At 43.0% G+C, this 11,196-nt stretch overlaps 1 long non-coding RNA gene across 1 annotated transcript; it reads right to left on the minus strand.

Moving 5' to 3' along the window:
* Positions 1 to 2,618: 2,618 nt before the first annotated feature.
* LOC128852359 (uncharacterized) lies at positions 2,619 to 10,918 on the minus strand. Its single transcript, XR_008450159.1, has 4 exons — positions 10,851 to 10,918; positions 5,621 to 5,672; positions 4,451 to 4,595; positions 2,619 to 3,205 (listed from the first exon to the last, which is right to left on the minus strand). It is a non-coding gene; the product is annotated as an uncharacterized LOC128852359 (long non-coding RNA).
* Between the last annotated feature and the right edge of the window lie 278 nt (positions 10,919 to 11,196).

Here is an 11,196-nt window from a genome sequence, read left to right on the forward strand (position 1 = left end):
GTCTATCCTGACAATGTGACCTTGTGTATCAGCAATGTGGTGTGTGGTATCGGGCTCTCCAGGTTCTTCTCTTCCTTTCCTTTTCCCTCAATGTATAACTTGCTCCTATCAATCAATCCAAAAATACCAGCTAGTGTGAAGGAGCATACTGTCAATCCAACAAATGAAAGAAAGCTCTTCTATCAGACCTTGTTTTTCACAGAAGTTACAGTTATAAGAAACTACTTTTTACAATCCAATCCTAAAGATCAGATTATCAAGACCATGAAAAAATAAGAATGAAAACTCTCCAATGCATGCTTGAAAAAAAAAGGAGTTATTTATCTCTATTGGTTTCTATTTTATGGTGTAATCCATACCTACAGATTAAAAGATTAAGTGGTAGTTGGTGTTTTACGAATAAAACCTGATTTAACAATTACCTATTACTCTTCCATTATGGGGCACACACAACGAGGTATAAAATATTTGACCTTCTATTCACACAATTACAACTCTGCTGGGAATGTGAAATCCCTGGTAAAGGATCTCTGGCAGTCATCTGGTCTGTCATCCTGCTCTGACACGGGATCAGTTTGACCTGCACTATTCCTGGAGGTCATTCTTAAGGACCCCCAATAGCAGACTCCCCAGCCTTCCGAAGCGATCTTGATTTAATTGAGAATTTCCTCAACCAAAGCATTACCTACTAAAGAGCTGCAGCAGCAGAAGCTGTTCCACTGTGTGTTATGTGGGTATCTCTGTAGCTGAATCCCAAGAAATCTCACTAAGCACCTAAAGATTTTGACTTAAAAACTATCTATGAAGGAGAGAGCTGTTTCAACAAATACAGAGCTATCCATCTTCTGTTCTGCAGAGTATTTAGACGTGACCCTTGAAATTCAGCTCGCTTGTGTGCTTGGTGTTAGATGAATGTTAAAGTACTTTGCTGAATTAAGCCCAAACACCAATGTTTGTCTTCCTTAACTAGCTGAAGCCACATTAGTTAAAGAATTTGGACAGCACAGGAAACTTTAAATCATCTGGCAATCAGTAACAGTAGAGTTAATCCCTATGCTTGATTTCTTACATCTCTGTGAGGGGAAGTGCAAATACAGTATTGCCACAACTGAGCCCTTTGTCATCTCCACACCAGCCAAGAATGATGTGGCTTTAATATCAGGCATATGGCTACTTCTTCCATTTCCGAGTCAGACCATATGTTAACTCACTTTTCTGCCATGGGTCATTATTTTACAAGGGGGTTCGTCACCAAGCACAATACACAGTTTTAGATAAAAAAAAAATCACAGTAGGCTTCATCTACAACACCACGAAGCAGTGTGCGAAAACTTCCCAGAGCAATACTTCTCTGCCTTGATCCTGACAAAGGCAAGGGATAAAAGATCATGGAGGATGCCACCACTTTGCAACGATAATAAAGTGTTACTAGATATCACACAATGATTTCAAGTTCTTGACAGTCTGGTCATGTAGCCTGGGTTAGGGTAAACTTCATTGTTCTCATTCTGTAAGTATCTGCAATACATCTTTACAGAAGAATAATATGTGGGAAGTGTATGCAATTCCAACAGCAACACCCAGTTGAATTTTACCTGCTGCAGGAAAAATTAATATCTTATTGCTACCTGGCTGAATAGGAACCTGAAAGCAGCCAGGTCTTCCTAAGGCTGCCTTCATGTTTGCTAGCTCCAAAGCTCTGGTGAGAAAATAGACATCTGCAAGGGCAAACGCAATTAATTCCACATAAGTTTCAGATCATTTGCTGGTTTACGCAGTGTTCCAGCCAGCTAAATTTGTCTTAATAATTAATTCATTTACACCAGCAAGCAGCCTTCTTTATGAACCATTGTTGACAATCGTCACCAGCCTTTTCACATATCCTTCAGTAACCAAATATAAATAACTCTGTATCTTCAGAGACTGTGCCATTGTGGTCCAGGCCACAGTCTAATTAATGAATGGTGCTTTCAATGAATTACTTTTCTCTTTCAATATTGATTTAGGATGATTGCTGACCAGGCGATGCCTTTAAATATTTAACTTCTTGCAGAGAACAGTTTGGTTGTTTGTGGGTTTTTTTAGAATGATGTTCAGATACTGTATAGCACTATGATGTGGAAAACCAAGGTCAAGACACCAGTTATTACTGAAACAATGCAGAATTTTTTTTCCTATGTGATATGTGCGATGCATCATTGTTTATATGAGCTCCAGAAGCTGCCAGCTAGCACAGGGCTGATCAGTCAGCCTGAATAGAACTGCTCCCATAAAGCTGAATTAGCGTGGACACCTCTAGTGTACATCTGCTGTGATGGATCAGACACTAAGGATCCCTTCATCCCAACCAGTACTATAACGATCAAAGCTATGCCCTCGCTTTTCACCATTCTCCTGCCTTCTTAGTCAAATAAATACCAACCATAATCAGTCCATGACTGCAAAGCAATCTGGCCTGATGCAGCATAAATTATGGTAGAAAACCCTTCACCAAAATGCCTTTGAGACTGCTGGAGCTTGAGCAATGTTTTGGCTACATTTCCTACTACCCCTCAACTGGGAGCAAAGCAATTACACCCCAAATAGCTCAAAAGGAGAGCTACTGAAAGTTAGGATCTACTTTTCACAAGGATGTAGCTACCAGCTGAAAAATTCTTAGATAAGACTGGAGCGGTTGCCAGCAGTGACTGTTCTAATTAAAAGAAAAACAATTTTCATTACCACCGCTTTGATTCACACAACAGCAATGTCCTGAAGCAGTCACCTTTTTAGCCTATGTCCATCACCGTAAAAGAGGCCTCTATTCTGCAAATGCTACTCTGCTCAGGCAATGCAAACAAATATCCTCTCTATAATTTTAGAGGACAGCTGGAAATCAATGTGAGCACAGAGTGAGCACTTAGATTCGGTGTGCACCATTTTCCTCTCTTTCCATATAACTTTCTCCCACCTGTGGTGAAATGAGACTTCAGTTACAACTCTGAAACTGGCTCAGAGTTAAGCCATACTCTTTAGTCTGTGCATCCCAACCCTTTGTCCTGATGCAGGCAGGACAGAAGTTCTGTAGTGAAATGCAATTTGTGCCTTGTCCGTCTGCTTAGGGGTCCATCTGGAATCATGCTTCTGGAATCATGGCTTAATAATTCCATGAAAGCTGGCATGGATTTTCACTCCCGTCTTCCACTGCTTTGTCACTTCCACAGCCCTAAAGGATTAAAGGAAAGAAAGGTTTTGTCTCTGAAGAAGTGGGAAATGGCAGATATCCCACAGGGAACAAATCCTGGGGAAAAAAACTGGACTGTCACTATTCTCAGCACAGAGGATTCAAAGCAGAAAACATGTGCACAGAGGAGAGGATGTCATTGTGGGTGTCGGGGAATGCAGTATCTCAATTCCAGAGCTAAATCAGCTTATGTTCGAAGCACAGCATGACCACATCCCTCACTAGCTCCTTTACCTGCCATGCAGAAATTACCATGACTGCAAAGCCATCACGATGGCTTATGCAGCAAAACGGTGCTTTCAGGCAGCAGGTGTAGCTAGTCAGCATCTGTTGGCTCAAGAGCAAGAAGTCCTTAGCTCCATGCCACAGAGCACTGATCTCGTTCTGAGAGGTACCAAGCACCTTTGCTAGACTCGGGTTCACAGTATTTATTTAGGATGGTGGTGGTTTGATTTAAAACGATTTAATCAGCACAGCTGCCATGAGGACAGGTTCTGCCTTTCCCTCCACCTCCAGCTGCACATTCCTGCCTTCTCCCCTGCGCTCAGCAGATGGTGAGCTGGCTCACAGACCTGAGCCATCTGAAAAGCAATCATGCTATTATGTTGGTAGGGTGTTAGTTGGTGTGAGCACATGGCAGAAGGGGGGATGAATATGAAGGTATGGGATGGGATTAGCCTTTCAGCAACTGCGTGGACTTAGATCAACCCAACCAGCCAGGAGGGATCTCACCTGTGCTAGATCTCCAAGCCCATTTCGGAGTCTGCAGGGACCATGCACAGCTCCTGGGCAAGTGCACCTAATTTCACAAGATAAAGAGCTGTTCTCTGCAAGCACCAACTGCTCTAGCATTCAGGCTTTGTAAGATTCCTTCTCATGCCAATTCAGCTTTGTTCATCAAATGCACTTTGACTCACAAGGTACTAGACGCAATAAAATTAAAAGGATTGGAGTTTATACCCCAGCAGTCAAAAAATGCTAGAGATAAGATTTCAACTGTAAAGTTAGCTTAGCCATTCAGTCAATAGAAAATATTTTCCACACTTGCTGTTTCCACTAATCTTTGTAGCAGCGCCGTACTGATTGTTCCATCAAGTGCACTCCAGAAGAGCAGCCAGGTCAGTACAAGAGCATAGGTGATGTTTTCCATCACTCCTTCCTTTTCTCACTCTGAGTGAATTCAAGCACACAGTCTCGTGTAACAGTCAAAAGGGCTTGTGTTCTTACTCTGTCATGGGAAGTCTATCCCTGTAGACAGGTTGGTGAAAGCCTCGTGTTTCTGCTCTGGGAGAGAGATCACAAGCTCTGAATTAAGGCTAGATGGTTGCAATGGCACGTTTGCTAACCAGATCCTCCCATTTCCTTTGGAGACCTGAGATGAACAGAGGTGAAAGTTTGAGTTCTTATCAAATCAAAGGGTTAAATGTATCCCCGTAAAACAGCACACCCTTAAGGATGCAGATGAGAGTATCTCTTCAAGATCTTTCAGATTTACTTGGTTATTACACCTTCTTTTACAGGGAGTAGAGTTATCAGCTGTGATATAAAACCTCAAAGCAAGACATTTCTCATCTTTGCTCCCATTTATTTTCAAAGGCACTGGACTGCTCATGCTACATCGACCATACATAACAAATAGTTTTAAAGGATGTTCTAATATCTGTTCCACCAATCTGCACTGTCATCCTCTCTGACACCCTATTAAAACAAATAAACACATGCCTATGAGGAAGAACTACTGTAACAGCACTTGGCTTTTTGACCAGGGTATCAATTCTCCCTTTGTGTGCAGGCAAAGGGGGTGTTTATTTAATTGTTCTTCCTTCTCCTGGGTTCTGCCGGTCATGCTGTTCCCAGTCATGCTCTATGGAGTCCGGAGGATGTCAGCTTCACCGCTAATACTCCAGGAGCTGAACCTTGTCAGGATCAGCCAAGGATTTCATCAGCACAAGGTCAGTGCAGACACCTCCCTTCCTGTGAGAAACTGCTGTGAATCAGCCGCTGTGCCTCATGCTGGGCAGCACACAGAGCACTTTCTGGAAACTGTGGATGCCTTTTCAAGTCTGAGTAGGGCTATCGGAGATCAGATCACAGCCATTTGACAATAACCCAGAGAGCGTTACACACCACTGAACCACCAGAAGTGCAAAGCTGTGCCTGCCCAGACTCTTACTGGGCTGAGGTCTGCAATGCTTCAGCAGAGACTACATGTGAGAGTATCCGAGTGCAAGCAGGCAAAACGAAGGATTACGCCTGGAAGTCCTCTTCAGGAGGTACATACACACAGGAACCAGTATGCATGCACAAATGTGTCTGTACACACAGGTGCACGGTGCAGGCAGACAAGCGCACGAAGGTATAGTGTTAACCCAGACAGCATCCTGTGCAATTACTGACCTGTTTTTCCATGCTATGCCGTGGTTTCTTTGGAAGTTATTAGCATTCAGCCCTACAAGAACACAGAAAGCCCTTTCAGCAATGAGGTCTGAGATGTGTTATTTACACTCTGGGGTTTGTGGCTACCCCAAAATCCTGCCTGTAATACGGCAGTAAGAGCAAGTCAGGATCTCAAAAGGAAAAGAGGTTTTGAGGGTTATATTAAACAAACAAAACCCAAATCCCTATCTGTGAAAAATAACACTTTCTGACTCAACAGAGCTGTTTCCTGTTTAATTTTTATGTGTATATTGAGTTCTCTCAGCAGTAACGTTATGTGGGGCACAGGATGGGATCCTGCTCCGGGGTTTAATGGTAGCATATAAAGTTGTAGAGGTCCCATCTCTGGAGGCACTGAAGGTCAGGTTGGACTGGACTCTGAGCAACCTGATCAAGTTGAAGGTGTCCCTGCTTACTGTGGTGGGGCTGGACTGGATGACCTCAAAAGGTCCCTTCAACCCAAACCATTCTGTGGTTCTATAAACCCAGAAGAGGGACCTATGTGCACACCCTCTACACAGTATCTGTCTCTTGGTATCCTGTAGCCCCACCCGTGCTACCAAAACCTTGCCACATAAACCAAATACATAAGCAAAACTAGAACGTAATGAAGGAGAAATTGGGAAAATTAAGAAACAGGAAAGACACTAAGAGCAAAGCCGCAGATGGCTATATTAAGGGATCCTCTCCTGAGCCTAAAAGGCTGTATTGCAGAAGAACATGCTCAACAAAACAAATCCTAAGGAAGATGAATAGAGCAAGAAATTCACAAAGTAGGGATTTCTGGGAGACAGAGTTATCCTGGCTTCTTTCTGTCCCCTTGAAATTGGAGTCAATATACAGACAATTGCTTAGCTTAAATGGTCTGTCTGTTGAACTCGTTGCCACTGAATGATTTTGAAGGTCATGTCCTAATCTCTGACGTGTCTAAGAGTTGTTTTCATTTATATATTTTTTCAAATCACTGAGCCATATGGGTTTGTTCTAAGCTGCTGTTTCTAGCAATTTGTCAGGAGTTTTTTCTATGTGATATTTTAAAAACACTACGAAATGTTTAAAAATAGGCTGAAACCATTTTTTTGTTAATACGTGGAGGAGAGAAACAACATTTCTCCATTTCCTGTGCTATGCTCATGCACTGCACTAAAATTAGCAAATAGTTTAGAAATGTCAACCTGTATATCCAAGAGGATAGTAAAATGAGGATAATACTTAGCTAATAATGACCTCATAATAGTTCCTAACTAATGAGAGGGTAAAACCTTTGTCACGTGTACATTAACAATATTAGCTGCGTTACATATGTGCCATCAGTAATAGACTTGCTTTTCTGGGCATTTCTTTTTCAAAGCCCCTTAGAAGTAGGTTCTAGCTGCCCTGATGCTCACAAGTCAGGAGAAACCCACATATGTCAAACGCATCACAACATTCTGTCTTTTGACTTTGTGGTGTCCTGGACTTGTGAGCATCATTGGGTTTCTTAAATTTGCCCAATTCTGACAGGCTGGTTCCTCTTTAAGCAGCTCCTAGAGCTGTCAGAGCTGTCAGATCAAGCAAGGACTCCATCAGGAAGCCTTGCCACTCGGGAACGAGTGACTTGCAGGCAGCAGTCATGACATCATATCTGGTGACAGACTATCTGACTTAGCCTTATGTCCCTCTGCCCACGCCTAACATCTGGTTTGCAGTAAAGACAGCCCACACATGCACTGACATGCAGATGAGGTGGCTGATACCAGACCAGGATGGAAGCGTGCAATCAGGAAAACTCCAGCATGACCAAAAAGTCGTACCACTTGCAATCCATCAAGCAAACTGATGATTTTTACATTAGTTGCTTTGATGCATTTTGAGCTGCGCTTCTTTGTTTCTGATGTGGGGTATGTTTGGATTCCATTTTTCCAATCTGAAAATGTTTATTAATATGAGGCAGTAACCTAGATACTCTGAATTCCTCTTATTGTGGCCCAGATTCATGCTGTATAAACTCTACTTGAGTTTCCGTGCTTAAAAATTTCTGTTGCTTATTTGAAGCATTAGGTTGTGCCCAGGTATTATGAAACACAAGGCATAGGGACAAACATTGAAGTATATGAAAATAGCTTCAGTTCTCACCTGGAAAATCACATCATAATAAAGACACCTCTGAAAAGACCTGTAGAACAAATACCTTTGGACCACACCAGACCATTGCAGAAATAAAAAACTTAAGCTGTAATTTTCCCCTGTGGAAAGATTGACTCTTGTATAGAGAACAAGCGTAGGAATCACCAGCCCAAATGGTCTATGCAAAATGTATGATCAATCAAAAATAGAGTGAAGGAAGGGCAGATTACACGGGGTGATGGAAGGCTCACTACAGAAATTGCTGTTATTTCCACTATGATATTCTGGAAGGTAGCTATAAAAAACATGTACTTCTCTTAAAGCAAGATGCAATTTGTACCTAGCATAGTTGTCATATCAGGGTGAGGTATCTGCAAACTATTGACTAAGGGACTCTACAACTGCTACAGTGATTCAGAAGCATAACATTTGCTATCCTTTATCATAGTCTAATGCGTCTGTATTTCTCCTTTAAAACAGAGTTATTAGAGCTTTTAAACCTAACGTGCTCAATTCTGCACAAATTTAGAGCCTGATTTCTGTTCTAGTGCATCCGTGCTAGATAAGTCCCATGATAGGTAGACAAATAGCTAGGCAGACAGACAGATGTCAAAAGACATTGAATAAATGCATAATAAAGCAAGGAATGAACCTAATAGAAAAGCCTGAATGCCTTACTCTGTGTACACCTATACATGCACATGCAAAATGTGTATGCACCTACGTGTATGTAAGTACACACACGAAATCACAACCATTCTAAAATCATATTCAATTTAATCCTATCAAACACTTCCTCCCAAAACTGTATTAAATACAGCAGGTTGGGCTGTAAAGATAGCAAAACACTATTTTCAGCTCTCTTTGCAACTTCCTAAGTTACTGAAATTTCTGACTTATGTGGAAAATCAGATGGGTTTGGAACTCTGCCCAAACCAGTTGCCAGCTCATATCTCTAATACTTGGAATCCTCTATATATAGGCCTTTTATTCTGGAAGAAGGAAGAAGTAACCGCTGAGGATGCTATTCTGCTGCTCGGAGCAGTGGTTTCATTTTCCCTTCTGAAACCCACAGTTCAAACTGAGAGGGAAACAAAGGAACTGCTGTTCTCCCTATTCAAATTAATTTATTTAATAAACAGCTCAATAATTTCTTCTTTGTTATAGGGAACTTTTTTAGGGTCTTGATTTCGGAAAGATAGTGTCTCCAGAGGAATTGCCAGGGGGCCATCTAGTTCAGTATCCTGTTTCTGACAGTAGTTAATGCCAAGGCCAGTTATGGAATAACCTATTTGTAAGGGAAGTTTCTTCGCCCTGAGGAGTTTGAGGTTGCCTGTGCCTGGAAGCCTGCAAGTTTATACTGTGTATTTTTATCCTTTCATATACAACCATAGATGCTCTCACCAGCCCTATCCAGTTCTAATCCTTCCTGCTAAGCTTTCTGTCTCAGTGATATCTAATGGCAGCCGTTCCTCACAGGTTACTTCTGTGCTGCATCACTGTGGGGCCGAGGGGATAAATTTGCCGTTTATTGCCTTCGGTGTTACTGGAAGCTCCTGTCTGATGAGGAGGGGGAGCAGCAAATCCTGATTTACGTTCCCTGCCCTAGCTGATAGAGAATGGGGGGGCTTTTTGGAGTTTTTCCTCTTTTTTTTTTTTTTTTACTTTTAATGTGCTCACTTCGATTTCTCACTCCAGCAGTTCTAATTTTTCATAGACTCTTTTCAAAGACAGCTTGCTGTGTCTTAGCATTTTTCTTATCCCCTCTGTAGCTCTTCTTTTTCTCCAGTACCTCTTTTAGAAACGTAGGATTGGAAGGACTCAGGAGACTATTCAAAACCCATCAACCTCCACCTTAAAACTAGTCTGTAGCTTTCCCTCTCTCACTGCTGCAGGCACTCATATCTCTGGTGGGTGGAAACCTCTACCTGCTAATGTGGCAACCGTTAGCTGTGGGCCACCTTACACCTTCATGTCCTTGTGATCATCCAAGAGGCTTTCCACCCACCAGCTCTGCATGTGGCTGATGTAGAGGGCACTCATGCAGCCTACTTGAACTGAAAAAAAAAAAAAAAAGATGCTTTTCTCCTCTTTTCCTGTAAGATACCTTCCTCCATCTCCTTGTTCAGGCACAAATTTCAATACCACAGATCACAGAAATGGTAAAACACAGGGATGTATCCTAAGGACTTTCAATCTCATTCTTTATACATTCTTTGATTTTATTTCCTGTCCTAAGTGACTTTGCCCAGTGTGCTGGGAATCACAGAATCACAGAATCACAGAATCACAAGGTTGGAAAGGACCCATTGGATCATCGAGTCCAACCATTCCTAACACTCCCTAAACCATGTCCCTAAGCACTTCATCCACCCGTTCCTTAAACACCTCCAGGGAAGGCGACTCGACCACCTCCCTGGGCAGCCTCTGCCAGTGCCCAATGACTCTTTCTGTGAAGAATTTTTTTCTGATATCCAGCCTGAACCTCCCCTGGCGGAGCTTCAGGCCATTCCCTCTTGTCCTATCCCTTGTCACTTGGGAGAAGAGCCCAGCTCCCTCCTCTCCACAACCTCCTTTCAGGTAGTTGTAGAGAGTAATAAGGTCTCCCCTCAGCCTCCTCTTCTCCAGGCTAAACAACCCCAGCTCTCTCAGCCGCTCCTCGTAAGACTTGTTCTCCAGCCCCCTCACCAGCTTTGTTGCTCTTCTCTGGACACGCTCCAGAGCCTCAACATCCTTCTTGTGGTGAAGGGTCCAGAACTGAACACAGTATTCGAGGTGCGGTCTCACCAGTGCTGAGTACAGAGGGAGAATCACCTCCCTGGACCTGCTAGTGACCCCATTTCTGATACAAGCCAAGATGCCGTTGGCCTTCTTGACCACCTGGGCACACTGCTGGCCTCATACCACACAGCCTCCCACAAATCTCTTCCTGGAGAGGGACAACTGACCATGAATCAAACAGAGAGAGCAAATCTTCTGTACCCAAACCTACCAGCTGTCTTCACACACAGATCCAAGACGGAGAGGCAGATCAGGATTGATGTCTCAACATCTAACAGCGGCGTGAACACAACACAGATGGTACCTTTATCTCCTTGGGATTCAGGCAACACGATGCTGTTGGTGGTGTTGGCCAGAACCTGCCGGTGTAGCTCTTTGTTCCTAAAAGTGAGAGGGCAAAATGGATGAATGTTTTCTAGCACACACAGTGAGACTTCACCACTTTTCCTCTTTAAAGACTGTTAGCTCTTGCTAAGTCATCCAGTAGGAATGAACCAGGGATGGACAGCCTTCATGCTTCCTACAGAGGAGGTCAGAGGTCTACAGACCTTCGCAAAGCAAGAGGCTGACTGGAGATGTTGCCTTGCAGTCTGAGGCAAGGATGGGAAAGCCAAAGTCCCCAGAGGGGATTCCCTTGGTGTCTCCCAGCT

Source organism: Cuculus canorus, chromosome 5 (genome assembly GCF_017976375.1).
Source record: "Cuculus canorus isolate bCucCan1 chromosome 5, bCucCan1.pri, whole genome shotgun sequence".
Classification (NCBI taxonomy): Eukaryota; Metazoa; Chordata; class Aves; order Cuculiformes; family Cuculidae; genus Cuculus; species Cuculus canorus.